The 26,062-nt window shown below is 39.1% G+C and overlaps 1 protein-coding gene, 1 long non-coding RNA gene, 1 other non-coding gene and 1 pseudogene across 4 annotated transcripts in view; 2 read left to right on the top strand and 2 right to left on the bottom strand.

The window, feature by feature from the left end:
* LOC143304549 (uncharacterized) overlaps positions 1 to 26,062 on the top strand; it is a 123,104-nt gene that overhangs the window by 10,043 nt on the left and 86,999 nt on the right. The window lies entirely within an intron of this gene.
* LOC143305043 (uncharacterized) overlaps positions 255 to 26,062 on the bottom strand; it is a 29,800-nt gene continuing 3,992 nt past the window's right edge. The window contains exons 1-3 of one of the 2 annotated variants that reach the window (XR_013061727.1): positions 2,132 to 2,342; positions 655 to 937; positions 255 to 391 (exon numbers count right to left, since the gene is read on the bottom strand). This is a non-coding gene — a long non-coding RNA (uncharacterized LOC143305043). Of the gene's footprint in view, positions 392 to 654; positions 938 to 2,131; positions 2,343 to 26,062 lie in introns of those variants that run through there. The other variant, XR_013061724.1, reaches the window with a different exon arrangement.
* On the top strand, positions 5,474 to 5,592 carry LOC143305162 (5S ribosomal RNA). The gene has a single exon (XR_013061889.1). It is a non-coding gene; the product is annotated as a 5S ribosomal RNA (ribosomal RNA).
* LOC143305164 (5S ribosomal RNA) lies at positions 5,774 to 5,889 on the bottom strand (annotated as a pseudogene).

Here is a 26,062-nt window from a genome sequence, read left to right as displayed (position 1 = left end):
AGACTAATTAATACAGAAATAATGTTTTATAATAGAAATAATAATATTAATAAATATTAATAACTAATAATAATAATAAGCAAATTTGATTATTCTGTACGAAGTTCAAGATCAAATTTTTTAATGTCGAAGCTTAGGTGATTCGGATAATCCCATCTTACTATATCAACAAATTTCTATCATAATGATTCAACTAATCAATAGCATACCAAATGTCTTCTCTCTAGGAAACGGTCAGAATAAGCAGAACAACAAAGCAAATTTATTTCAAGTATACAATTTCGCTATAGAGAAAAGTTTCCGTTATTCTGTGCGAACCACGTTGTATCACAGTTTCGCTGTCTCAAGTCATCGTAGTTTGTAATTGTCGAAACGTATCGCGTCTCCGTCGCTGTAAAACATCGTGAAACATAATAAACGACTTGTTAAACGTCAATCCACAGACCGTGTTTCGATTCACTTCTCGCGCACAGTCCACATAACTGTCCTTTTCAGAACAAGAACTAAGCAACAAGAAGAAATTCAACACAGTCCACTCTCGACTAAACATTTGATTTTGTAATAAAGCCAACGTATCGAAAAACAGTCGACGTGAAAGTTAAGAGTCTTCGTACATTGGGCAGAAGCATGAAAGAGATCGAACGATCGACTTACCTTTGGATTCGATGCTCGTTGCTTGTGCTTACGTTGGAATTTGCTTGTAGCGACTGTACTCTTCAGCATCTCTCACGGTCTCTCGGCGCTATCATAATGCATCGGCAATAACAGATGGACCGGGAGGAGCATCAGTGGATGGAAATACAGTCGGTACTAATTGCAATACGCCTTTATTGGGCCGAGTGGAATCTACCATTTAGGTGGATTGTAATTGATCCGAGAGAGGCAGAGACGCGGCAAGATTGGAACTTCATGACGTGTTATCGTCTGTCTCTTTGATCTGAAAAAAATAAGAAAATATGCAGATAAATAAAGAAAAATTCAACTCTTTATTATTATAAATCTCCATGTCTGTATTTTATAAGAGCATCATGGTGGATATATGATTATATGTATGGAGCTATCGATATAGCGGAGCAGAGAAATTGCGGAGAAAACGCTTAATAGCGAGATCGTGCGGTCATCTAATAAATAATGCCGATAATCATTCGAAAAATTTCTGGTAAATGATATATTTGAACGGAAGTATCATCGAGTTATACGTATATATATATCGTTCCTAACGAGTTTCTTCGTATGGCTGCTTCTTAGCTTTGTTTTCGGTAATAACTCGGGATGTATTGGATGATACGTTTTAGTATCATTTAACATATCAAAGCAGCAACTTTGTGGTTGATATATCGTACATGATATTAAGTTGCGCCGTTAAGTTAAGTTGAAGAATAAAACGGTATAATCACCGTATTAAATGAGGCACAATTTGTTATCCAAGGTCTTACTTAACACTCGTAAAAATGGTTCGTATATGGCACATAATCTGTCTGCGATATAATTACAGATGCACTCGTAAAAATTATATAATATAATACGATGAACGTCTTGTTTGAAAAGTATTGAGATATATTAAATAGAAATTAAAGATGGTAAAATAATCTTTGGTTTCCCTAAAGAAAGATGAGCATGGACGAGGATTGCTGTCGTTGTAAATTTAAAATTAAATTAATACAATTTCCACTACTTTTCAGCGGAAATATGAATTTCATCGAAATTCGAAAGGGTCAAACTCAACGTGTTACCTCGCTCACGATTCTGAATAAATCTCACTGTTACCCCGTATGCATCGATATCCGACGTGAGATATCGCAGGACGTGGATCCCGCGAATTTTTGTCAGGGTTCGCGAGTGCAAACATAACGGGAAATTTACGCAAACACGACTCGCCGGGACGCGATGATATTAATCTCTGGGTTCGCACCGTTTCTCACTGCTCGGCGACAATATCGTCGTAAATTCGTGGCAAATCGAATTCAGATTTATTCTCACCGTGGAGGCATGTTTATGCGCGAGCCAGGGCCCTCGAGCATACAGGTGTCTACTTTCAAATCGGGAGAGCCGCTACTTCGTTTGAATGTCAATTCGTTTCGCGCTGCACGCGGCACCCTTCAAGGAGAACGAGCAGATTTTTCTATTATACCTTTTATTGCAATTTCATGCCGACAGGCCCTGTCTGTTTCTCTCTTCTCTTCTCTTCTATTTGCCCGTGAACCGTTTCCACACGTGAAAGGCAACCAATTGAAAAGTGTTAATCGAGGGTCGAACACGTCGGCTCTCGAGACACCAAGAGTCTTTACGCCGTCCACTTTCTTTGTTCTTCCGCGGGGATGATGATGGACGTGGTATTTCATGCGACGGCCTGTAAACGAAGTCATTACGGCTGAGTGAATCTCGCTGGTTTTCTACGAAATCGACGGTGCCGCGATTCTACTTGTCGATCGTCGAATATAATTGACACGTCGCATTGCATTAATCATAGCCCGGACGAACGTATCGAGCGTAAGCGATTGAAGGGATTAAACGGTGACGTGACAAGTTGCAGTTACTGAAACATTATCCTTTTGACTGCTGTCGATCGTTGTTGTGCCATTGAAAGGGTGAAGGAATGTTGGGTCACTGAAGTCGTTGAGACGTTCATTACATGTAGCTCTATGTTGGTTTACAGGAATTTAACTTTGTTTCGTTGTTCGATTTATTTAGTATCGAATGTTTGTACGTTGTTGAATAATTTTTATTTAGCCAAGGATTATTAATGGCTCAATGTTGTGTTGGTTCCGTTTCGCGTTTACTGAAAAGGGATATAAATAGAAAGGCGAGGATTGCGTTATTTAAGATAACGAGGGAAATGTATTCATCTGAAATGTACGTTACCTTGCTTGTTTTATTTTAGTTTTATTTTTACACAACGGTAAGTAGTTCTATCGAAGCAATCAAGATTCCTTTGAAATTTTTGTGCCTTTGAATTTATGTGCTTCTACGCGATATACTCTAATAAAACCGCGACAGAAAATGACCCTAACACAAAATCAATCTAACCTCGATCTCTACTTTATGGTAGAGCGGGCCAAGACAAAAATTTATTAAACTTCATAAGTCGTTTGGATTTGCAAATTGTTTGGAGATCATCTTTACTACTTTGCCGCGTGTTTGCAATATAAATAGCAGAAATTAAATTCAGGAATAAGAAGGTAGAGCTTCTGACCATTAACATGATAATTTAATACTGTTTCACAAACAGTAGTTAAAGTTGTGGAGACTATCAGGCATAACAAAGTGAAGGGTCAAAAACCATTGCTTTGCGAGTAAAACGAACTAAGATACGGTGATAGCAACTTCCGTATACGAATCGGTGGTTTCTAATCGTGGATGATCAAAGGTAACGATATATGTGGATATTCTGTCGGTCGCGTGCACATGCAAGCTGCACGTGCTCCTTCCATATCGAACGCCACGTTCTTTCTCTTCGGACGGTGACCGGTTACGCGCGGAAATCCACTTTCGATTTTTAACAGCTACGCACACCACTGGTATGGAATGCCCCTTTCCATTTCGTTTTCACACTTTTCTGGCATAGAAAACGAATATGATCGGTACATTTCTTTTATAAAGATAGACCGTTGCTGGCTGGCAGTGGGTTTTATTCACGTATGTACAATAAGCATAGGAGTAGGATATCTCTTCTATTTTTAGAAACAAATAGCTTTTCCCGAAACAATTAAAAGAAGCTTTTTACACTCAATACTATATATATACAATATTATATTTTATAAAGAATAAGTACAGTATTTATTTTCGGCGAAATTGATTGAAGTTTTAATTAATACTAGAAATAAATATTAATAGTGTATAGTGTCGTGGAAAAACCATTTGGGAAAATTCCGATGAACTACAGTTGAAATAAAAAAGTGAAAGTGCTGACGGGGCAGGAAAAATAGGAAATCCCAATAGGCTATGTGGTCCAGCAATGTACCTGTCACGTAAAATTATGGCTTAGATTTTAAAGACAAGAAGATTGAGCCGCAACTCAACTTTATGTTTCTTTTCTATCGAACTTTATTAAATAACACAAGTTTATAATAACATAGTTTACGCGACTGATCTGAAAGATGTTGACTGATGACAATTTGTAGTTTCAGTGTCGAGGTATTCTGTTATTATTACGGAGGAAAGTTCGGTGTGGGTGTGCCCTTTGAGTTAACAACGCGGATTCGTTGTTCACACTTTTCGTTAGGAAAAGTGATGGTAACGACCTGCGATGCCAATTGGTTATAACTGCCCACGTTAATAAATAAAGATAAAAAGAGGAAGCCTCCTACCAACGTGGCTCGTAGGTGACACTGTTCATGGGGAAAATTAGCTTTCCCGTTAAGTAAATACCCGTTTTTCCCCGTAATTTGTATGAACGTATAATAAACCTAAGGACTGTACTCAGGACCATCCATAAACCAATAACACTTACAGGGTTAATAAATTAAAAGTTTAAATTTCTGGTGGGTCCTTGAGGTTATTGAGAGTACCCAGTGAGTATCTGCGCACATCTGGCTTCTGATGTGGGTTGACGTCACATACCCGTGGCCCTTTAGGACAATAACTGATTGAAAGGGTATACGTGACTATCGTGGATCATCAACAACTGCAAAACACATGTGCGTGATAGAAGTACCGAAAACTGTGGGATAAAAGGAAGCTTTGGTGTAGAAAGTGAGTTAGTTGCAGTGAGAAGTTACTCGTTAGTTGTTAATCATTAGTTGCAGTGAGAAGATACTCCTTAGTTGTTAATCATTAGTTGAAATGAGTTGAAGTTGATCATGGGTTTTGAGTGGTGAGTTGTTACTCAGAAGTTGAGTAGTTGTACAAATTTAGTTGTTTTAGTTGTATATACATTACTACATTAAATTCTTTTCAATTACTGTAAATAAATACATCAAATAAATAAATTCACTGTAATTCACGTTGTGTAATGTTATAATTAATGAAATAATACTTGGACCTGTATACATATTACGTTTGAATTAATCATTTTTGTTGAAACAATATTAATATCTAATTTTAGATTTCAAGTTCCCGCGGCGATGAGATGTCATGATATTGGTTTTTCAGGAACAATCGTGTAGCTGCTGTATTTGCACTTTTCACTGCCTCTTCTGTAAAAGAGGTAAGCTGCAATATCGACAAACCGTTCACGCAAAGTGCAAGTGCAACAGCTACACTATGCTGGGAAACCAATACCGTGAGAATATTAATATCAGGTCCTGAAATTTTTATACGTTGTATAATATTATTATAGAGCGCTAACAACTATCTACAATTTATTAAGACATAATATAAAAGTGCAAAATAAAAATTGTTCTAAATGAGCTACTACGAAATGGATATATATCTTTATATTAAAATTTGAAATAATCTTTTGGAATACATAAATAATTGCAAATTAATAGATTATATTGTACAATAATATGATATAATACGAACTTAGTTTCCAGCTAACGCTCAAACCGCGTTGAAATCACTCGTTCTCGTCCGATCACGAAAGTTAAGCAACGCTGGGCACGGATAGTACTTAGATGGGTGACCGCTTGGGAACTCCGTGTGGTGTTAGCTTTTTTTATAATTTTGTTTTAATTCTTTTTATTCTTCTCTATAAACTCCGATTATATACATAGCAGCAAGTACGGACATAACAGTTCTCATATTAAAAATATATTTCTAACTTTTAATGCGATGTATATGACTAGAAGTTATGAAGGAGAAAAAAAGAATTGAAAGAAAACTAAAAAAGAAAAGCCAATACCACACGGAATTCCCAAGCGACCTATCTAAGTACTATCCGTGCCCAGCGCTGCTTAACTTTCGTGATCGGACGAGAACGAGTGCTTCCAACGCGGTTTAAGCATTGACTGGAAACTTAAATCTTATTATACGATATTGTTCTCCAATATAATTTATTAATTGATTATTTAACGACATAATAGAAACAATAATTTCAAATTTTTAATAATGTAGTATCGTGGAAATTAAAATATAAATTTTTCCCGATTATTTACAATTTATTAATAATGAATTGAATATACAGGTATAAATTGGACAGAAAACGATGATTGGTTAACTGAAACTAAATGCGATACTCGTATCTATCTCAAATAACTTCACAGTTATTTGGCAACTCTCGTCACAACGAATCTAACACACTCTCTCTCTTTCTCACTAGCAACTCTAACAACTCTACAACACTGACAATTCGATCAATTCTCTCAAATCTACTCTCCGACGTCTCGATCAACTCTGACTCTCGCCACACACACACTTTTCGACTCGCATACTCTGACCTCTCGGTCATCCCCCTTTGAAATACGAAACCGTTCTTCTGCTCTAACGTTGTTTATTGTTTTTCTCACATCTGTGTAAGAACTAGATGACTTTAGTCACATAGGCGCTCTTAAATGTAAACGAACCACAGAAAGACGACGTACACGATTTTTTCTAATTTCAACCGACCTCTAATTCAAATTACTTTACGATATTACAATAAAATATACTTAAACGGCCCCCTTATTGTTGAGGTTTATCTCGATAGAATAGAAAGGAACGCGTGGATGAATATGTAATAGAAACATATTTAAGTAAGTATAAGTAAAGTGTGCGCTAATCCAGATCCGCACTCTGGCAGCGTTACGTTACAACAAAGCTTCGAAGCCATGGGCCTATGGGTATTTATATAATTACGAAAACTGGTCTATCTATACCCCGCTGCGCCATCTATGTATCGCATGTTCCTAGAAAAGGCTATGAGACTCAGAGGCCCTTCATATGGATTTAGAGCTACAGCAATACTCAATGGCTTCGAGGACAAAGAAAACTAAACACTAGAGAAAACGTAGTTTTCCTAGAAGTGAAAATCACTTCAACAGAGTCCACCAAAGTTCGTCACATTATATAATTGATTTCTTAATCATGTCTACTGTACTATGTATGTATACATATCTACTGTAACCACTATAGCCTAACTCCTAACCTACCATTCCCCTTGTTTCATTGCAACGAAGGGGGCTGTGAACCTTTCGCAGGAATCGTCTCGTAAATTCGTTTCCATTCGCATCTTAATCGGAATTCTTATGGGAGCGGCACGTGCAACGTGTATGACGTGTTACGCCGCCGCGCCGCGCCGCGAATATTCTTAATTCTCATTCGTGAAGATTTCGCTGGGCACATAATACGCACACGTTGTCGCCAGATCGTGATTTAAGCGGACAGCTTTGGAAGTCGGGGATTCGCGGCGCCACAAGGAACGCTATTTATAAGAGATGGGAATGGCCGATGACAATACTGAAATTTCGTATGCCGCTCGAGCAACCATCGAAGTTTATTCGGAGCACGTGTTTTTCGTCAATGGTTACATTCTTTTATCGAGGTGTCGATTGATTGCGAATCGACTTGAGTCGCCTTTTCGGTTCGTTTTGGCGACGGTCGATGTCTTCGCACGCGAATGATCGAAGTTTTGTTTTCGAAGTACATGTAGAAATATCATTGGAGATTGTTGCCTCGATTTTGGATATTTGAAACATGTTTAGATTATGTACGAAAATTTTCTACTGTTTTAATTGTTTAAAGGTGTTCTTAAAGAGAATTTTTTTTTTATTTTATGGTCAATTAAGAAGCAACAAAATTGTGTAGTGTCATGTGGAATATTTCTTTGCAAACTGTATCGAAAGATCGCGTGAACTTGAAATTCTCCGTTTCCTTTCAGAAGTATATATTTACATCGAAGCACAAGATAAGTGGGTCATTCAGTGTTTGATCTCAACTTTAACATGCAAAACTACAGTGTATTAAACCCCTAAATTATTTTGCAATTGTGTGATGCTTTGAAAATACGACGAAGATGATAGTTGTCCCAGCAGCTAATTGAGTTTGATGAAGTTCCAAGAAAACAAGCAAGATAATCAATTGCACCTAACAACTTCTAAAAGTACCTATTTATAGTTTGTTCCTACGAATACCGAGGTTTTATTTTCTATAATTTCGAGTTGTGTGCAAAGGATGCAGTGATGAAACTCTAACGTATACATAGAAACAAATTTAGCGAATGTTCAGCTAGAAAAATTGAAAAGTACAAATTAAATAATAACGAAAAAAAAAACCTAGAAACAAATTTCGACTCGCAGAAGTTAGACTTTGAATTCGAGTTGTACAAGCAAATTAACACGTCGAAATACCTGAGAAACAACTCGAAATAAAATGATTTGATTTCTAGAGATTTTCGAATTACAGAGGTACGACCGTATTAGATAAGGAGCATCTAATTTCTAAAAAGAGATCGGGACGAAGGGGATGCAGTGGTCGACCGGTCGATCGAGGTCGAGCGGGCGCCAGGCCTCTGATGTTTCGAAAGTCATCTCGCTGTGAGTTTTTATTGCATAAAGGTGTAGGCTATGTAAAGGTCGTTCTACGGCGGCGAATTAGTCGAGGATGGTGAAAAAGAAGCGGGACCGTGCTAGGGAACGAAGATCGGTCCGGTACCGGTCACTATTGCCAATTTGTGTGGTCCCCGTTGCTTACCCGATGTAGGTGTGACCGCAACGAACATCGTGAACAGGCAGTTCCGAGCCTTCTGGGAAGGAGGAAGCCTGCCGCGGCCGCCGAAGAAAACGCGAAACCTGATGAACGTTCGATATTTTCGCTGGCCTTTCTCTTCGCCCAATCGTAGATCGGGTAGATTCATTGAGATTTGAGAAATCGTTCGATTTGGTCGAGCCTTAGAACGTAAGAAGCATTCAGCGGTGTTCATTGACTATAGCTATGTCTGAGTTGTTAAACGACGAGTTAACCTGTTGGTATTACCTGTAATCAATACTTTGGACTTAATACTTTATTTATATATGGATTTTGCAATCCATAGAATCATTGCTACGAGGATCATTGATGACTGGTACTGGAATACCTATTGGCAAGTTGCCAGTATCCAGCACATTGATGGAATTAATTAAATTATTCAATTAGGTTATTTAGCGAACCGAAAAGGAAACTCGCGTCAAATTAATTAATTTATTAGTTAATTCATCCCTGGAACGTATTGCATTTCTTATTCAATTCGTTTTAACTATTTGTAAGAAACTTGTCAGAGGTGCTCTTTGTTATTAGCTCGCAAGTAGGCCTTAACTATTTTGAAGTTGTTCGATCATCGTAACTTTATTTCTATACTTTTATTATTCAGTCCAATATTAGCAGGATACACATGAATAGCCATTTTTTTCACATTAATTTCAATTTTCAGCTTAAATAAAGAAACACAAGCATTACACATTCTATTTTACAAAACACTAAAAAAAATTCCGGCAAACGTGAATTAAAATTAATCAATTCGGGAAAGCAGAACGACGACTAATCACAGCTATTCGATATTTCCATAAATCGTTCGATGGGATTCTAGAAAAGCAGAAAGTCTGCAAGCAGAACCTTTTTGCAACGTTCAATGTCAAGGCTGATCAATCGTTGGAGCGTGGTCGAGGATCGTCACGACCCGCGTAATGGATCGTGGGAAAGACGGAGAGAGATGGTGGCTGTTGGCAAACAGCTTCCGACGATTTTCGTGCGGCCAGCGGTTCCCCGGGCAAAAACCAGACGTCCGTTCAACTTTACATCGCGCTCGAATTTTTTACCAGGCCGATTCATCGATCGGTAGTGCATCCCTCGTGGTCACGCTCGATTTCGTCGGGACTCCCTTCGTCCCTGTATTCTCCTCCCCTTCTCCACACCTTATCCCGAATCCCCCTTGTTCTGGTTCGGTCGGTGAGATGGTTCAAGGTCGGAATTCCGTGTGCACCTCGGCCCCAATTACGTGTCGAAGCATAAATTGGTTGGAGAAAACCAAACTGGCGTGCAAGTGCGCACCATTTCCACGAGGGCTCGTTATGGTAATCGTTGAAGGGTCACGCGTGCGTGATGATTCATTTTGATGAATCTATGTTTGGGACGTTGTGTGTGCGGATGATCGCGCGACGTTCCTCGGGAGGAAATTGATAAATTGTGGTCGTGCGTAGAATTTTACACTTGGGGGTTATCGCGAGTGAAACTCCAACGCATGTCAGTTTCGTTTTAGTATCCTTTTACCGCAATAATGCCATCGTGATGATCGTTTGTAGCTATTGGAAAGAATAATAATAATTTTTAGTAACCACCATTTTAATGGTTAGAGACAAAGAAGCTTGTCGAACAAAATTTTCACAACGGGCTACTTTATTTTATCCTGCTCGAACTATTGCACACGTGGCATCGAACACAAACTGAAATCGTATATCAAAGACGATGTTAACAGAATCCACGATCTGCTTAAGTTCGAGCAAAGAAACCAAAATAATTGACATGATACTTTAAGTATATCCACCTTCGTCGCTAGTAACCTCGCAGTTGTTGCAGCCTTAAATTTACATACGTAAAAAAGAAAAAATGTTCTTCTTCAAATTTTTTTTCTTCATAGGTAAATGCCGTATTGAACATCGAACGTATAAGATAGGTAGAAGCAACAAGCGCTTCTCATTAAAAGGAAGAAAGCTTCCTATTAAAAGGTCCAATAAAAATTTATAAAAACCATTCATCTCCTTCAAGGACACTGATTTACGATTTAAGCGTTATCAGTCAATGTCTCATCTTGCATTAAACATTACATTAACGCCTAATGTCTTCATAATGCTTAGAACGAGAGATTTTATTTTCCTATAAAAAGAACCACGTAACAAGTCACGTATAATAACCGAAAAACGACGAGGAAATAAATTCTTAAGTGCGTGATATGAAACAGGTCGACGGAGGAAATTTCGTTTCGGAGGCAACTGCGATTTATCCACGGTGAGCAGCGTTCGACGTACCTTTATACAAACATATTACGTCGATATAGGATAAATTGCTTTATTCCCAGAAGCACTTATTGGCACTATTACCGCTAACGGAGCGCCTCCAGTACAAATCATTGCAATTTCCTGTGCTGTTTTTCAACGTCAGGCGTCGATGCGGGTCGTTTTTCCGACAAAACTCTTTAATGAACCGTTCTTCTCCGACTCCACACCAGCAAAACGTTCTGCAGCTCTATATTTTCTAGTTTAAAACTTATTGCTCCATACTTTCCCTTTCGATAGTCCTTTTGCGACGTGCCTCACAGAGAAAAGGGTTTTAATGCCCGACACGACACATCGCGTGAACCTATTCAACCACACACCGATTTTACCGATCAAGCGTCTTTCTACAATCCCTGACATCGAATTAACATCACTCGGTTAAGAACACTCGATATTTTCCACCTTTCCGGGAGAAGACAGAGAAGCGTGAGCGAATTTTGATAAAAAAGTTAATTAGTTATTGAGGTTTCTCCCTGTTGTCTTCGTTACAGCTCGTTACTTTCATATAGAAATTGAAATTATTACCTAGACAAATATGACTTAAAATATGATATTTGATACTATGCGAACGTTAATAGTTATGATTTAAATGTACAATGATATAATTTAAGGAGCGTGCTATCTCTTTTTTATTTTGTATACAGACGGAATTCATGATCACGAAGTTTGGAATTCCATCATATTTCAAATAAAATACACGTTACTTGATAAGAAAATAAAATGCGAGAAACAGAGAACGTTAAACGTGGACAGTTGCTTAAAATGCGAAGCTTAAAATAACATCTTCGCAAAAAAGTTTATACGCCATTAAATTGTGATATTGAATTCTAATTACTATGTAATTAAATATCATACTTATCGTTATTATTTATTTATCATACTTAGCCCACGCCTATCGGCTTAGGAAATTAAATAATTATATATAATAACTGTATTCAACAGAGAGACGGAGAGAGTATAACTCCGATCTATAGCTCATAACTCAACACAAATCTTCTTTTCAAACACCCTTAACCCCATCCCATTTCTACAGCAATCGTGCGGCAAAACACACAGTTCGTTTCCCGGTAGGCGTTTATAAAGCGTGTACACGCCATTTAGGAGTCGTTTCGCGGAGCGGACACGCGATATGCCATCAAAAGAAGCAAAAATTAGAAAGCGGAAATTGCTGTCCCCCGCGAAAATGTTCATCGGCGCGACGAACAGGCCATGGTCTAAGTGATTAGCGATAGGTAATTATTGTAATACATGACATTCCAGACGACCATTGATCCGACCGATCTGGAAACGAAAGGAGCCGTGATTCTGCTTCCGTTTCTGCCGGCATTATGAATTTTTCTCGCCGCTTAATAACACAGCTAGCGTCTCGAGGCGACATGCGTTTAGCCGTGGCTGCAAACGCATCGATCTTAAGAGTCCGTGCCGATTCTCCATGCTGCGTGCGAAGAAGAGCAAAAGGTGGAGGAGGAGGAAGAGAAGGAGAAGGAGCAGGAGGATGCCTCGTCGAAGAAGTCTAAGGAAGCGAAGAAACAAAGTTGTACGTGGACAAAAAGCTCGCTCTCTCGCACCGTGGCCGCTAAACACCGGGGCAAATGGAAAGAATCGCCTGGAGTGAGAAGCGAGTTCTCCCCTCGTCGTTGAACGTTCGAGAGCCCTGAGGTAGCTGGAAGGTCTCTCTTCCTCCTACCATCTCCTTTATCCTCTGCCACACTCGGTGCTCGCTTCTCAACCTCGTCCTTCGTCGTTGCACCTGAAATAATGATAACCGTAATGATTACGAGGAGGAAGAGAACCATGCCGCGGATGATCACGAGGAGAAGGAGAACAACGAAGCCGGTCGGAATTATTAGTTAGGTTTCCCGGTATCGAGGAAGCATGCCGACGCAACGAGTACACACCGGTCCCTACTCTCTCCTCCTTCTCTTTCTTCTTTCTTCTTCTGCTGTCGCGTCTGCTGCTTCGCCGTTCTTCACTGCTCTCTTCCCCCGAAGCTAGTAGTCCTCTGTCCTCTGGCTGGCGGCGTGTATCGGCACGCTGGAAACGAGTGTCATCGGGTGTACGCCGGCTGCGCGGATCGGCAATGACGCCCCGTAAAAACGGCCTCGAAAAAAGCGCTAATGCCGGCGGATTCCTGAAGGAGGGTTCGCTTCTTGCCGGGGGAGCCGGCTACGCACCGGAGACGGTTACGAAACTGGTATATCATCACGGCATTCTTTCCGTGGCCAGAGCGACGATGAGAGCAGAGGAGGCGACGACGACGTAGACGAGGACGATGACGACGACGAGGAAAAGGAAAAGGAGCAGGAGGACGAGAAAGAGGAGAAGGAGGAGGAAGAGGAGGAGGAGGAGGACGCCGACGAACGTAAATTTCTGTACTTCTTTATGCCCGGCGGACGTTTAAAATCCACTTTAGCTTCTCCGCCGTCTCACAATGGGACCACCCAGCACTACGAGCATTCACGACCTTTCCTCTGGCTTCGATATTAAAACCGAACGTTATAACGATGACGCCCGATGCCTCGGGAGAATTGAAGAGGAAGGGCAGAATCGAGAGAAGGGATAAGAAATAGCTAACGGAGGGATCAAGCCAGCCAAGGGGTGGAGAGATATTAATTGGCCGATTGCTTTATAAATAATGCGCTATTAACGTTCTCGGGCGGAAAAACCGTTCCTGAAATAGCATCGGTGATTTGTAAAATTACCGGAAAGGGAATGTTACGTAGGTATAAGACCTGGGCTGTGGTATCGATGCCATAAAGCTTCGTACTTAAGAAGGATAGAGATAGGCCGCAGTCGCCTCTGGTCCCGACGACGATCATCGTGACACCGTGCACGCAGTAAATACGGATTTCTGTTCGATTTATAATCGTCGAAAGCCGCAAGTGCCAGCGATTCGACCTTGAAACGATGCAATCCGATCGTGTGCCGGCGCGGATTTTCCATAGTGGTACTCGCACCCTACTCGCGCATGCTCTAAAAAAGGAGATAACGTGCTTTTAATGCGCGTAGCCCGCTCCTCAACGATAAAATCCATGCCCTCTCTCTCCCCTACACCTTCCTTCCGACACATTTTACGGGTGTTCCTGTTAGACGCGTGTCCGGATTACTTATATACTGCCGCCACTCGCCGCCGCGGTTTATTACAAGATCGTAATGCGAGCTTAATTATCCGCGCGGACCCGCTCTAATGAGGGGAATCAATCTTGAGAGGCGCGGCATTCATCTTCGTTCCACGCGTCCCCGGAATCGTCCTCTTCACCGTCGCTGCCTTCATTCAGCAGGGTCATTCATGCTGAGCTCTCTCACGTCCTTGATACCCGGCGTCGAGCCTGGCTAACCCTTCACCGAGACGACCAGTTGCGTTTAGATGATGCTCGCGTGGCGATTGTTTGCCCAGTCTTTATGCGTTTCTTTGCCGTTTCTGATAAGTCTACTTTATTAACTTCTTAAATCACGGTTTGTTAATGCGACATTATATTCGACTTTAATGGAAATGGTAGTTAAGGAGATCTTATTTATTAAATACTGGTTTACTGTTATGGAATCAATTTAAGATCTGACTATGGTGCTTTTGGTCATTCGGATTAAGACGTGCTTTGTTTTGTGCTGAATATGTTTACAGCTGGCTACTGTAGTAAAAATTATCTAATGACAGTACGGATTGATATATAATTAGATAACTTTATGTACATCTGATGCTAGACGACAGTATTTTATTTAGTTAGCAAGACTGAAATTTTGATACTGTTTACTACTATTTAAACACTTTTTGTTTCACTTTTTATTTTAAGTTTTTCAGAGACTTTGAAATTATGCAGCATTCTCAAACTATAATGACTTACTCTCTATTTTTTAAATAATTAAAAAAAATTCTTTTAAATGATCTCTAATTTTACATGGTATGATTCGGTATTAACGTATTACAAATTTTCCCGTATATTATTCTACCTACACGCGATAAAAACTCCATACGCCCAGACAAATTAAAAAGACCACGTCCTTCGATTCTGACTCATCTCGAGCCATAAAACGGCACTAAATTACTCCGGGCAACATGGAAGGCCGTCAACCGAAGCAGCGCAGTCTTTCGTAACAAGCGCAAAAAGAGTTCGGATCACGATCGACATTGTACGCTCGCAATCTTTGCCAAAAAAGGCTCGACGTCGTTTCACCAGCCGGAAATCGTGCGGGCTTTCGATAAATAATCCACAATACGTACTTTCGAACGTTGTTCCGTCACCAAGATACCTGACTTCCGAGGTAATATTGTCGTAGTGTACACAGTTGTCATCCTCGAAACCGTTGTCGCGAAAAGAGGCTATCCACGGTCGCGAAACTGATCCGGTTAACCTTCGTCGATGGATATTCTTGCAATATGCAAGCGTGGCGACGTAGGTCAGAATACGTCAAGGGTCAAATGTAAGAAAAACAAAAAACAAAAAACAAAAAGAGTAAGAAGTATTGAATCAGGAAGTTACAGGAAGAAAAAGGCGAAAATATTACAAGGATGTTTTAGTTGAATAACTTTTTAAGCAGTAAACGTGAATGAAAAAAGATGAAAAAATATATATTGATCAAATTCAAGATCCAAATCTATTTTCTTCTTTTAAAATACTATGTCCTTTAAACGAGAGTTGTATCTCGCAGGACCTGAACCATTTCGTAACCGTTTCAAACGAATAACGTTGTTGTCGAAATCTACGTTCATTCTCACTTTCACCACGATGAAGAGCATCCTTAGCACCATTATCTATCGGGTCTCGATATTCTTTTGTTCTTTCAATTCTCGAAACGTTCGGGAAGCTCAATAATAATCATTATCTTTTTTACAAGCTTTTAATGCAGGTAACTACGACATTCAATGTAAAGAATATAAAAGTAAAAACATTAAAAAATAACAAGTACATGAAGAAGATGGGAAAGAATAAACATCTTTACGACATCAAATTGCTACAACGAGTAAAACACGACCGAGGATGTCTACGTGGTTTCAGTCGTAACGACGCGACGTCCTTGCACTTTCCCATACAGAGGTCGTTTTATAGAAGCGCGACTCTATTCGAGATAGAGCGGCCGTTATGCTTTCGTTCAACAGCAACATGCACCGTCCGGCGTTATGGTTCACCAGCAAAGCGTCTCGCCGGCTCGTATCCCAGGTGACCATTCTTACAGCCGACTGATGTCTACATTTTGTAATAGAGGCACGTCGAGCGGCACGACTGTAATTTCGAATATGCGTGTAAACAGTTTCCAAGCTTGCTCGTTTGTTCGATGCAAAACTAAATGTGGAATTCTATTACACGCTTCTGATTTGTGATTTGGAATATTTCAAATTTTTAACGAATGTTTATTTCTTACTTAAATAACATCGTGTCATATTTACTGCATAAGTTCTACCCATCTTTCTATTTATATAGGATATTCCAGGATTTAAGAGTCAAATTTTGTTTGTATATTCTATGGACATAATTAAATAAAAAATGTTATGTAATATGTTTACCAGTTAAAACTTTCGTAAAAAATTGCAATAAAAATTCAATTCACTTCTTTGGACTTTTATATGTGGATAACTTTAAATGAAGAAAAATATACTAAGCAGGCATTGTTTTTGATACAAGGAATTGATTGGTATACTGAGACAATATCAAAATGTGCTTCGTAGAGTAATTAATTCAATCCAATTCTTTTTACCGCTGTCGGTTAACAGTTAACGATTATATCGATTGTAAACCTATTTTCGTGTTATATCTTAGTATTTGCAACTTTCTTCCTTTATATTTCTTATCTAGAATGAGAGCTAAAATTAATTCATTTTTTCCTTATTCTTCAGTCTCTAATTGACTTTCTACCGTGCGCATTTAACGCGAACGTTAGTTACGTGATATTTTATCAGTGAAGCCGGTAAACATTCTTTATTCGAACAATGACTCCTCTCGTTCGTTTCGCGAAAGCCAGAAGCGCGAAACATTATGCAACTCGTAACTAACGTCGCGCACGTTCTAGGCACTTGTGTCCTGAAAACGGGCGCAGGTATAAGCACATTCCACGGTGTTACAGCATGGCGAACTTACACAGAAGGGAAAAAGAATGTAGCTGTGCGCTCTGTCGTTACCCATTTCCTAGTGTCGTCGTAAGCTTACTTCACGATTGACGCAAGAAAGTACTTAACTTGTGCGCAGTGGCATTGGCGCATGCGCAGTCGCTGGAGAGCTTACGTATACGCATGCGTAATACACTTCTGGCGCGTCGCGCATCTTATTTTTACTTGAACCAAGGATTATTCATTATTTCGCGACATTACCTCCTCGTTGCAGGTTTTGCGCCAGCGAATAAAACAGAGTAAATCTACCTGCACCGTCATTTTACCACAGTACTGTGTGAAAGTTTAACGCGCGCCATTGATTATACTTAGCCGCTTATTTGACAAATTGGTTTTCTACGCAAAAACGAATAGTAAGGAAGATTGATGAAATTATACAAGATAATCATCAATTAATTGCTTTGGCATTAAAACTTTAAAAAGTGGGGTTAGGCACTTTTGCCTATGAACAGTTCATACGTAAATATCTAAGTAGCAATTTCTAACTACATTTATCTGTGTTCCCTGTAATTTCATAGTGAAGGGAAAGAAATTGGCGGGTGGGAAAAACCGAAGGCAGGTTTATCGGAACTGAAAAACAGCGAAACGAGAATACAACAGTCGTGAAGCTGAACGATCATTACGTAAAAGTCAAACAGAGTCATTACCTCGTAATTCGAGGATCTTACGTATTATCGAAAGAAACTTGGTACGGAATAAAGTAGCGTAAATTCTGTAGATAAAATCGAAATTTATTGTGTCTCTGTCTGTTTGTTCGTTTCTTTGCTGATCGTCGCCGTTTCTCGTCGATAATATGGAATTGTTGGTCGATAACAGTACGTACGCTTCGATTATTTGTTCCTATTTCCTTCTATAGGACTAACGGAGGAAAAATGCGTTTGCAATAAATTCTGTGGCGGCTGATAGCGACAATCGGCCGACAATGCATCGGCACGCATTGATCGTGGAATTGTGTCACAAGCGCCATGTTCCATCGACGCGTAACTTGCCCATTGTATCCACGGGGACGAATAGGTGATAAAAATCTTAGTGGCAGACACGAAGGATTTATATCTGTCTATACGCAGGTGCTGCACAAATGTATTTTCATGTTACGTGGATTTAACTGCGCAAACATAACCTATTCTATGTTGAAAACATTGTTCAGATAGCAATCTCTTTTGATATTAAAATTGATAGAAGTGAATTTGTCAAGAAGTCCTGAGATGATAAAAATCTGAGTCTAAGTGGTCTTACAAGCGCTTAAATCGATTCCATAATATTGTAGCGCCATATGAAGCCGAAGTCAATTCACTTTAAACCTCTGTCTGGTGTATCAATATCTTCGATATATATGAAGTAATTTAAATTATTTTTTTGTAATACACATCAGGTTTATATCAGTATAGATAATAACGTATGAAACTCTGTGATTCAGTATCTCGTGGTTTTTTTTTAATGCAAATCTAAATTTCGCAAATATCGTATGGTACAGATATCAGAGAATTTTCTATGTTATCTGAAATCTTTGCTCTTTTAAAAGCACTCGCATCAATAAAAGCAATCTCACCACACAAATTGCCTCTTCACGAAATATCGATTTCACGGTGTTAACTTAAAAGATGTAGAACGCAAGAAACACATTTGCAGCGACAATTTTCAAGCACGACTGCAGTGCTACCGGTTATCGTGCACCGATATGGTATAAATCGCGCAATGAGTTATCGAGCGATGTCGGGAAATGGCGTGAAATGTAGGTTGCAATATTGTACGAGCACGGTACGAACCGCGTGTCGACCATATCGTGCACGGTGTCAAAACAAATCGGGTACTTTTACCAGGTAACGCAGTCATTAAAGACATAACTTATTCCTCGATCGTGCGTCCCTTTGGCGCTGATTTGCACGATCGAATCGTCGTATACACGCCGGATAGATTTATTTCCACCGCGATCGGTCGACTGTCGGTTTCTTGAATTATGTCTGGGCACGCTCGCCTATGTTCGATCCGCGCAGAAGCGTCGTGAATATCTCGCGAAACTAAATTCGACCGAGGAATTTATGTAATCTAATATACTTAATTGTACATAATGTCACAGCATATTGATTTGAAGTTTATATACAATGAATTTAAATAATGAAGTATAAATGTATAACTAATTAATCCTTAAAAGTTACGAAGGAAAATTAACGCTATCATGACTGAATTTTGAGTCTGGTAGATTTCATTTGTTCTTCTAGAATTATTTCATTTCATTCTTTTAAAAATAAATAAACATGTATTTGTTTTGTATCAAAGTAACGTAATTAAATGTTTTATGGCGACACTACATTTAGCACAAATATAGATGAATTTCTTTTTGTTTGACTCAACGATAAAAAATCTGTAAAATTATTCCCCACTGAACGCAGAATATAGAAAGAAAGAATGTATTTCCTTTTGAATATTTAATGTATGCCCGTGTTACGTACGGATTCAAAAGGTTAACCACGAATTATTTTAGTTCCGGGAACGGAGAACTAGACGAGAGAGAAATTTATTTCAGCTTCTGCTATGCAAATATTTATTTCGATACAAAGTTTCAACCACGAAATATATACGAGACTCGCATATCAGGTACATAAATTAAGTATATTTTTTAATACATAAATTCTCTTAATTAAAGCATTGTATTTTGATTAAAGCATTGTATCATTATATTTTTTTGATAAAAAACATACTCAAGTATATGAGTAATCTTGTGAATATTCACGATCTCGTGATCATTTTACGGATTAGACAACAATGTAATTGATAAAAGAATTCAGTGATTCTGAATCAGTCCTGATATAAATGGATCAAAGTAAAACAAAACCCTCGACGAGAACCAATTTTGAGGAGAACGAGGAGAAAAAAACGTACACGCATTTGTGGTACTGTGAAAACGGGTAAAACGACTGGAGATTGCCGAGCAACTGCCGCCATCGGTGCTATTGAAGGCTCTAAAATGTTACTCTGATGACTTAACTGGAAACTCTAAAACCAGTTCCCAATAACCTTTTGCGGTGAGTCGAGCGACGCGACAAAGCAGAGAAAAACGCGCGGCTGCGTCGGATAAAGCACAGAGGCCGTGTATTTATTGCCGCATGAAACGTAATACGGGATGCATTATTAAGATTGCGCCGACGCAGAAATGAAATATTCAGTTCCGTCGATGTGATCCTTCTGATTCTGTTTGTTGCGAGCCTGCGAGCAGATTTATCATCATCTTTCGTGGATTACGTAAAAAATTGCTTGACTACCTTACTTTCATAAAGAAGAATTTAAATTATTAAGATTTCTCGTATCATTTTTAAACTTTCGATGTCATTTAAATTTGAATCCTGCTGCGTGCCTTGAATTTTTGAATTTCACTCTTGCTTTCATTTTAGTAAACGAGAAAGATTCGTGCTATTTTAAGAAAATATTTAAAATAATAACTAAACTGGATATAATTTAAGATAACCATAATAATAAGTTTTCTATATTCTGTTGACAAATTTGCGAGATATTTTTCAATGTTAAAGAAATACAAACTGGCTCGAAAATAGTAGAAAGAACGCAGCGGAATTAATTGCGCGTAAGTAATACATGCAAGGTGAGTTCATTCCTTTTGTAACTATTAAAGCGGTTCTAAGAAATCAGCTGTTTCTACTAGCTCCTTAATTTGTATTTTTATTATCAGAAGAAACGTTGAAAATGAGAAAATGAGTCAAGTGTTTGCATTTGCACGCTTGCACTTCGCTTAGAAAGTGACGGTTGCGCTGTTTTGTTGTCTTTTAGTGTTCTTCGCGATAGTTGATTCAAGACCAGCAAGAGAAACACTAGAAGGAATTTGTAGCGTTAAAAAGTTAAAGTGGAACGTTCCGAAGAAATTGTGTTGCAGTAGTTCTGTGTGCAAGTACTATGTATTAAAAATGATGTATTTGATATAAAAGCTGAGTAATACAAATAGCGCCGACTATTTATAACTAATGGGAAATGGTTAGGATCGATAAAATAATCGATATAAAAATGAACGTTTCAGTACCTGAATCGATGAGCGGTTCTACACAATTTCTGAAGTCGTTAAGAGACACGTAATTATTTCCACCCAAGGAATGTGTAAAAATGATATACATGTTACATATATTAAATGATATACATATCTGGTGATGATTCACATAATAGTATTTAAGGTAGCGAAATTTATGGCCACAGCAGGATCATCATTATACACCACCTAACAGGACGATTCGTTCAAGTGGAACAACATTGTAGCCAATCTCTCGTAGCATGCAAGTTACCCCGTACAGAGAAGGTTGAAGGTCAGCCTTTCAAAGAAAAGTAAATTGCACGACAGTGTCGTTTTCTAAAGCTACAGAAATGCCAGTGCTTTCAATACTTTGCATAGGTCAAGGATCGTGTCCCATGTAAAACATTTAGATTCCGCTGTTTCGAGCTACAATCTGCATTTTTAATTGTTCTTACGTCGTTTATATCCTTTCCTCTACGTTTCTCTAAATTTTTTATTATTCCTCCTATGCGAACTTCGAATATTACAGCAACAGTACAAGTGCATACAAGTAATAACATTATTGGCTTGGTTCCATATGAAACAATAAGAATAGCGATTCATCGTCTGTTTTACGATCTTAGAGTTTCTATTCCGCAGAACTGGATAGACGAAAAAACGCAGGCAAAAAGATAAAATTTGATAATATTAAGCAACAAATAATGCGACAGATTATTGGAAACGAACGACTGTGCCGATATTACGTTCATATTTGTGAATTCGTGAAATAGAATTCAAGGTTGTTAGACTGGGCAAAAGTATGAAATATTAGTAACGCAACTTTACAATTACATTAATTTACGCAAATACACCGCTTACAAGCACCTGAACACGCCTCTACCATATTCAAAACAATGAATTTGCAAAAGTGGCTACGTAATACTGCAACAATAGATTACGACATGCAAAGTCTTTATCTTAACGAAATCGACCTTGTGCAAGAATTAGCGCGAAAGAACGAACAACCTGGCATATTTCACGCGGACACGAGCATCTGCATGAAACACCGAACATTGTAAAATTCCATCAAAGTGTAAGTAACGACCACACTTTTAATATTATGCGAAGAAAAAATCATTCTTCGATGAAAACGGGGAAAAGAAATGGATGAAAAATCGCGAACAGATATATCGTTTCAGCACTCGGTTACATCCAGAGTAACGGAAAATATCAAGAACGTGATTAATAAGCTAGCGTGCACGTTTCGGTGAAGAGTCTGGCACCGGGTCAAGTATACACGCGAGGCCGTTGAGAGAAAGGGAGAAAGAGGGAAGAAGATTCCGCGATGCAAAGTCATAGGTTAAGCATTGTGGTGTGTACACACGGTAGAAACACAACTACCACGAGCGCAAGGGTGAAAGTTTACCCTGACAGTCGATTCTCTCTCGCACGTGGTCATGCGATTCACCATAAGCGTCGATATAACTTTCCGAGGATGCGCCTTCGGGCTAGTTTCTATGCGGGATGCAGCTGTTTCTACGCGTCCAGCTCATTGAATCGCTGGCCCGATGCTTTCTAAATAAACAGCAAACATCGAAGGCAGAATAACTTCGAAAACTATGCATTATACATATACGATTTTGTAATTTTTTATAGCTTAAATATATTTATAACTTAAATCTGTTAATGGCCAGATTAATTCTATAACACTGAACTGCTCTTTCTTGTTGTAATATCTATTTTTATAGTCTTGTAATAAGCGAACGTGTAACTATAACATATGAGAAATCCTTAATAGCTAAAAGTATAGTTTATTAGATTTAGTAAAAAACATTTGGAAAAAGCGGGAGATTAATTTTATTCCGTCAGTCTTGATGAAATCCAATGTTACATTCGGACGAATACCCATTTCGAAGTACAAACTAACAGGTTCTGACTCGGCTAGTATCTAATTACTCACTTTGTAACTAATGGCTAAGGTCATCTTTATCCCACCAAATACTAATGCCACGTTTAAAAATCTCACTCGAAATAGAGAGGATTTATCTTAACAGCGTCTATTGCGTATTATGTGTTATATTCTGTACTCTTAAACTTCTTACTGTTATAAGTAAACCGACGCATTTAAGAATAACATCTATACAAATAAGATAGCATTTATCGCTTAAATTTTGTATTTCTTATTTAAATCACACGCGAACCCACTGCTAATATTAACTATCTTTCAAAATGCTCGAAGAACTGATAGGTACGCTTAAACGAATAATATGAAAATTCATAAGCAAATCATGCCCGAGGATCTTCGCGTAAATCTCTTCAATTAAAGAGGCCACGTCGTGACTCTCCGGCAAGCAGGATAAAATCATCTCGTTTTCCCACAAACTCCGAACTTTCCCAGAGGAGCACACACCGACAGCTATATACCGATCGCTATCGATCGGCCATCGTACGAGATCTAATCACGTTCTAACAATCACAGGTCTCGGCTCTCGTCGGACTGGTCGAAAGCACACCTGCGGCCTCGTCATTGTGTGGAAATGATTACGCGGAAGACACCTGGTATTCCTGCGTCACATAATGCGCCGCCAGTAAACAGTGCGCCATAGATGTCGCGCGTACGTGGTCCTGGAATGTGGTTCTCGGCGTCGAGTCGACGCTGCTGCCAAACGTTTTATCGGTTAATTACTGGAGGTGCCTAATTAATTAAGTGCCATCGTCCTCGCAGCACATTTGCTTAATTGCACCGCTCACTCTCCCGGTTAACGAACGTTTTCTACACGATTTCTTAATCACTCGCTAAATCTTGCGAACTGAGACGTACGTTTTTACTTCAGTAGGATGTCATGTCTCTTCCCATGTCTGACCTTGATTAATAATTTTTTTCTTTCATACTTCAATCTATTTATTATTTATATGTTACGCTATTGTTTCGTAGTCCTAGTTTTAATAGAATAGTTTCAAACTTTCTAGATCATGGCTACACTGTGTATTAATGTTCTTGGATGCTCTGATTTTATCGAAGTCGATACCAAGCCCATAGGAATAAGGGTAATAACAAGAAGTTGGCAGGTTTTGATCCTAGCAGTTGCCAAATATTATATCTGTGATTTATGTTATGAAACCTTTTTCCTCTTTGTTCCTTACTTTTATTTTTTACTAATTTCCATCATTTTTTACTCGACTCCAAGTTTAACTCACAAGCTCAAGTAACGTCTGAAGGTTTACCTTACACAACTTGGTCTTCCTCCAATGGCTCGTAAAGCATAGTTATTCGAATGTTTTTGCGAACCGCTGTACACTGCAACAACTCTTTTTGGTTGCGATAGTTTCAATCTTTTATATACAGATCATTAGGCCTAGTCATGCATAAACGATAATAGACACATTACAGTAAGTATACGTACGTACGCTTTCAACAATTGATTACTCACTTTGCGCGGGCGTATATACGCTCTCCGTAACGAGGTGATTAAAACCAAACAACTCTAAAGTTCGTTTTGCTTTTACATAATTTCTCCTCCGCTGATCCAATCGAACGTTTACAACTTAACTTCCCAGCAACCACTCACACTCTTTCCTTTAATTCACGCAGCCAGTCGGCCATGCATCAGTGTCTCATAGAGGCGCGTTTAATTTAAACGCGTTCGTCGCGATTAATACTCGATCGTCCCTAGGGGACTCCTAGCTTGTGTTTCGAATGCTGCGCGCAGATGTATCGGCAAGCGATTCGAGCAAAAAGAAAGGAAACGCGAAACGGTCCGTGCTCTGGGATACGTGCGCGGATACGTACCGCACGACGGCTTCGGTTTTAATCTTACTTATACCGGGATTCGATAGAATTAATGGCCACGCCTCGTAGCAGGCGCAATCCCTCGATTTCCGGGACCACGGCCCCGGAAAGGATTCTTCCTACGTGTTGGAGGCAGGGCCGACGCACTCGTGACCACTGGATATATTCAGGTTGGAATGTACATGAGAAGGCAAATAGCAGATGGCGATCGCGATCGTCCATGAGGAAGGGGAACGGTTCTCGTTAGGGTAGGACGAAAAGTCGACGATGAGGTCCATGAGGTTAAGCACAAAGTTAATTAACGTTTTACGAATTCATTTAAGAACTTTGATTCGTTAGATGCACCCTTCTGGTCCATTTTATTATGTCTTACTGTTTGCATAAAGCATTTTTGCTCGATTATGCTCGTAAAGAAGACTGGCAAGGTTTGGCTGTTAAGTCCTGGAACATCTTGTACATAACATCTTTTATGTTGTTGAATCTTAATTTTAATAAAGTAGATTCGCATAAAGTATTCATTCGTAATAAATTTGTTTTAAAAGTATCGATCACAGTTTCAACGACGAAGTTTAATACCACGAAGGTAATTCTCGTTCTATCTTAATTTTTAATCTCATCCGATCATGTGCAATATCTTTGTAACATAGAAAGAGATGCTGTAAACTCGTTCATAAAAAGATGAACATGAGTAATTGCGCATACATATGATATTTGGATATGAAAGTTCGACTCATGTAATGCCAATAGTAGGTCGAAGAAACTCATGTAATCGTAGAGATTCACAGGATGCAGCCAGCAATCAATAAATTCAGACGTTTTGTAACAGTTACGTGATTGCTGATAACCATAAAATTATGCTTTCCTGTTTTTTCCCTGGATACACTGGGAGAAAGTTGCCGTTTCGAGAAAGCGGTAATCCCGTCCCTTTTTTTCTTCTCAGACAAATCGAAGGTTTCGCGATTTCGTCGTTGCTACGAAAGCGTTCCGTTGCAGGTGAAGCATTTACGTAATCGCGAAATATGTAATTAAGTAATTTAACTTGCAATCCGTCTCCCGATCGGGAACAAGTGAATCGAAAGGTTTCTCGTCTCGAGTATTTTACATTCAGATTATGTAAACGAACGAACAAAGTCGACCGGTCGCGTGACTAAACTTTTTATATTTTTCAAAGACGCGACAAGATGGTCGATGGACACCTGTTCCCGTCTTGGAACGTTCATTAGAAGTTCAATTTGTGTAATCACATTTTTATTCAGCAATCGTGCTATACCGATACTCGTTTGCCAGTTTCACTCGCTATT

The sequence above is a fragment of the Bombus vancouverensis genome, chromosome 2 (assembly GCF_051014615.1).
Source record: "Bombus vancouverensis nearcticus chromosome 2, iyBomVanc1_principal, whole genome shotgun sequence".
NCBI lineage: Eukaryota > Metazoa > Arthropoda > Insecta > Hymenoptera > Apidae > Bombus > Bombus vancouverensis.
This window is presented reverse-complemented; position numbering and strand designations above follow the sequence as displayed.